This window comes from Nicotiana tabacum, chromosome 8 (assembly GCF_000715075.1).
Source record: "Nicotiana tabacum cultivar K326 chromosome 8, ASM71507v2, whole genome shotgun sequence".
NCBI lineage: Eukaryota > Viridiplantae > Streptophyta > Magnoliopsida > Solanales > Solanaceae > Nicotiana > Nicotiana tabacum.
The window spans coordinates 120,215,332-120,220,400 of NC_134087.1; positions in this window are offsets into that span (position 1 = coordinate 120,215,332).

A 5,069-nucleotide genomic window follows, 5' to 3' on the forward strand; every position below is an offset into this window, starting at 1 on the left:
TGGTGCATTTTCCGTTTTGAACATGAATCTATCCATGAAATATAATGTCATACTTACCCAACTAACCCACTCCTTGGGGTTTGACTGATATACCAAGACAAAGCGTCTCTTGTAAGGCTTTGCATGAACAGTTTCATGCGGATTTGTCATTATTACCCACTCCTACAAGCTTGTCGCAGTATGTTCTCAGATGCACCTTAGGATCACTAGTAACATAAAACATTTAAAACTTGGGAGGTTTGTCCTCTGGCAGTTCCAAATCTGGCTGAATGCATAGGTCCTCATAGATTAGACCTTCAACGCCTTTCCCACCTTCACCACTCTTGACTCTCCTTGTGATCTTCTTGAGTTCCTCCGCCATGTTTCTAATGAGCAAGTCCTTCTCAGTTGGCTCAGGTATGTATAGGGTTTGTTGCGGGGTATGGGGTAAGGTTTCCATGTAAATCGAATTACTTTGATGAGTTCCTGGAACTTGGGTATATGGATGGTTGTTGGTCGAGTTTTGGGGACCAAGGGTGGGTTGTGGTGTATTTTGGGGGTGTGATAAGTAATGGTTTGCGGGTATTGATTTGGATGATGGTGTTGTTGTTGAGGGGTCGGCACTGGTGGTGGGTTAAGGTTTTGGGGAGGTGCGGGATTATGCTACTGGTGTGGTGCAGGAGTATTTTGTGGTGGATTCTAGTTTTGTGCATTTTGTGGTGGTGTTTGGTTCTGAGTAGTCGCGTTTTGTTGGTTGATGTCGGGAACATTGAGAGTAAGGGAGAGGTTTACCATATTTCGGACCTGCTCAAGCTCGCCCTGTAGTTCCAGGATTTTCTGCTCCAAACGTAAGACTAACTCATTTTTCCCCAGAGTACTTCTGCCATCTAAAGTTTCAATATTTTCCACCACAACAGCATTGTATTTCCTAATACCACTTAAATCATCTATTTTCCCTTTGCCCTTGCTTTTGCTTTTCGGATCGCTAGGTGGAGGACATTTGGATCTAGTATGGTATGCTGATGATGCCAGTATACACGAACCAACCTTTGGGAGTGGGAATAATAAAAAAAAGCAAAAGGTAACCAAGTTAGTATGGTGAAATAAAAGAATGTTTCCAATATTTAAACATGCTTCTCAAAGTTATGCAATAATTTGCGTCCTAATTTGGGGACCTCATTGTGCTTGAGGTAGGCCTAAACGACACATAGACTTGGAGAAAATTGACGCCAACTTTGCTTCATTTAATTAATGCGAAAAAATAGGCCAAAACAAACTTTCACTAAATCGACAATAATAATAAAGGCACTAATGGCATCAAGCCTTATTACATCAAATCTAATCTAAGCTAGAAAGCAGTAAAGAACATCATCTCCTAATCTACTAGGTCCTTGAAGGACCTTCTCCATGCTTGGCTCTTTTGACCCCATTAATCAGGTTTCCCAGATCGCGCATATCCAACAGTAAGCAAGCTTTTGCCAGATTTCCTCCTCCATCGTCATCCATGCCTTGACGATCCGAGAGTCTCTTTCTCATCTTCCCCTCTAGCTCCATCAGTCCTGTTACAACCCATATCCACATGTGTTAGTTCATTCCATATATTAGTTAACATACATCCAAGAAGGAATTATCTTTGAGATGATAAGAAGTCAATCATATTGGTCTTAAGTGATACAAGAGTGTATAAGGGTGATTAACCAGTATTAGAAGTTAAACGAATCAAGGATGTTGTAACTCGAATTTTCAGGTAATCTAGCGGTGCTTAATACACTCAAGAGGTCATTTATGAAGGTATTTTAATCATATAATATCCGTATCATAAGTCTTGAAGTCAAACGAGTTATGAAACAAAAGTCGACAAAAGTTGTCGCAACTTAGGTTCATAATTTTACTTAAACATTAGGTCAAATGTTTCTAATCTTTTCTCATAATTTACAAGGAATTACGGGGTGATATACCAACCAAATTAAAGATCTATGAGTCTAGTTTCCAACTCATTAAACCGTTCATCGATACAATCTCGGAGTAGAGAGATATTCGCGTTTTTGCGAGACTGCGCCAAGCACCTCTCTATGGGGCCCACTAAGTCGGTTTAAGATATTTGGACCTATATAGGATGCCTCCAACCCGTTTTAAGTCATTTCTTTTCACTGGTTTCAGACCTTAGAACCCTAGGAACATCCTCTCAAGGTTCTCTCAAGATTCAAGACCCAAGAAAAGGGCAAACAACACAAATCTAGTGTCGGGAATTCCGTGGCGCTAGTAAGTCTCTTGTTCTTCTTGTTGTTGCTCATTTTTTTGTCATTTCAGCTCATGTGGGAGGTTGTTTTAAAGGGTTTATGTTCTGTAAATACTCCCTCATGTTCTTAATATCAATCCTAGGTGATTTCAAGCCTTCTAAAGTGATGCTAGTGCCGAAAAACACTAATTGATCGCTAGTTTCGCTCTTTTGTTGTTGTGGCAGCATTGGACGGATATTTCATGGAAATTTAAGGTCAAATTGGAGTTGTTCTTTCTGTATAAAGGTAAGGAACCTCTTACTCTATATTTATTTAAGATTATCCAAGTTGCGGCTAAGTCATTGAAGCTAGAACTTGTGAGATATATATCGAAAGGTTTGGTAGTAATGTTATTATTTTGTGGACTGTTTTGCGTTGTTGTTGGGCTGCGTATTTTACTACTATCTTGTGGAGTTTTGGATGAGGAAGGGTGTGGAGAAACACCATATATATGTAGGGTTATGGGCTGATAGTTATTCGTAACATTTCCAGGTTGTTTGACACGACTACGGTGGTCGTCGTATGTATGGAGTGATTAGGCTGTGTGTGGACTATTTTGGGAGGCTCAATACGTTTATTATTGATGTTGTTTGGGCTGTTTGGTGACTGTTTTGAATGGTGTGAGGTCATATATATAGGGGAGGTGCTGTCCGTTTCATCGTAAAATAGGTTGTGGTCGATACATAATAGTTATGACGCTTAAATGATAACGATAGTATCGTTTCTCTTATTGTAGACTAAGGAGTTTTGACAATTGCATAGCTTGAGATTGGGGCAGTATATACAAGGTATGTGAGGCTATCCCTTTCCTTCTTTTGCACGACTCCGATTGTACATAATGTAATGAACGAGCTTCCAAGATACTCTACTCTTAGAAGCTAGCAGTACTTACATTGTTTTCCCTCTTATGGAACGATTGATGTTAATGTTACTTCTCTTATTCTTATGTTATCAATGTTGTTCATACTTCCTAAATCTTATAAGGTTCATAGTGAAGAGTTAGTCCTAATAATGTGTATAGAGGATACCGACCTTTCGTCACTCCGAAAGGTTTAGAATGTGATTCCATGAGTCGAGCATGAATTATATATATGTATCTATTTTACTCTACCGAGCCACGCTATAGTTGGCCGGGTACGGCACCTATTGTGTAACCACTGATCAGTTGGGTTTTACCGAGCTCCACATGGCCGGGTACGATTCTACCGAGCCTATTATGGCCGGGTACGATATGATGATAATGATGCCCACAGAGGCGAATGCTTTAAAGGTTTATGTATTTATACATATGTATCATGCATTTCATGTAAGTAGCCCTCAGAGGTACTAAGATGTTACAGGTTGTATATTCTCTATCCTTGCTTACATTACTGATCGTATTTATGGTTCCTTGCCTTACATACTCAGTACTTTATTCGTACTGACGTCCTTTTATTTGTGGACGCTGCATGTCGTGCTGCAGGTCCTGATAGACAGGTAGGTGCAGCTCCCCCACCACAGTAGACTGTCCAGTTCAGCGGTGATTGGCGAGATCCCTTCTCCGGACTTGCCTTGGTCTTGGTATGCAATTTTTGTTATAGACATTATGGGTATGTCGGGGCCCTGTTCCGGCTATTTTGCAACACTTATGTTCTTTTAGAGGCTCATAGACAGGTGTCGGCTCATGTATAGTTTGGTATGCCTTGTCGGCTAGTTTTTGTTGTATAGTCTTTCATAGTAGCGTGGTAGCTCATACCTTATACGTAGTTTCTTGATTGTCTGGTCATCCCCTGCTATGTATGTTCATGCCGTCATATTTTATTGATGGTTGTCCATGATCTAGGTCTACCATTTATATTGATCTCGTCAGCCTTAAAAGATAATAATGAAGGTTAGATGAAATGTACGTTGGTGCTCGGCAAGTGTGGTCGGGTGCTAGTCATGGCCCTTCAGTTTGGGTCGTGACAAACTTGGTATCAGAGCAAGTCTGTCCTAGGGGTTGTCTATGAGCCGTGTCTAGTAGAGTCTTGATTATGGATGTGTAGCGTGCCACATTTATAATCAGGAGGCTACATGACATCTAGGGTTGTTACCTTCTTCCTGAATCTAGATCGTGCGTAGAGTTGAGTCGTAAGTGTTCGTCTCTAATATTCACCTTGTTTTTTTTCAGTGATGCCTTCGACTAGGAAGCAAACGATTAGTAGATGGCTTGATACAGCAGCGGGAGAGGGTACCAGTCAAGTGCCCCAAGTCAGAGCAGGATAAAGTGAGGCTCAAAGTGATATGACCTCTCATACCTTATCTACTCCATCTCCTCCAGAGGGTATTAGAAGGCACCCAGCGCCTCCAGTTCCTCCGTCTGGCACTCCAGACAAGGATATGCAGAGTGCTTTGCAGTTATTGACTAGCTTGGTAGCTGCTCAGGCTCAGAGGCAGAATACAGGTGCTGCTGAGAAACCAGTTAGTACAAGAGTTCGTGATTTTATTAATTTAGACCCTCCAGTGTTTACCGGATCAGACCCCAAGGAGGACCCACAGACTTTTATTGACCAGGTTCATCGTACACTTCGGGTTATGCATGTTAGTGATACAGAGGCAGTAGAGTTGGCTTCTTATCGACTACGGGATTTAGCGGTTCTCTGGTATGATAGTTGGGAGAGATCCAGGGGTCCGAACCCTCCTCCAGCTGTGTGGAAGGAATTTTCTAAGGCCTTTCTTCGTCACTACTTGCCAGTTGAGATACGACGAGCTAGAGCTGATAAGTTCTTGAACCTTAGACAAGGTAATATGAGTGTGCGAGAGTACAGTATGCAGTTTGATTCTTTGGCAAGG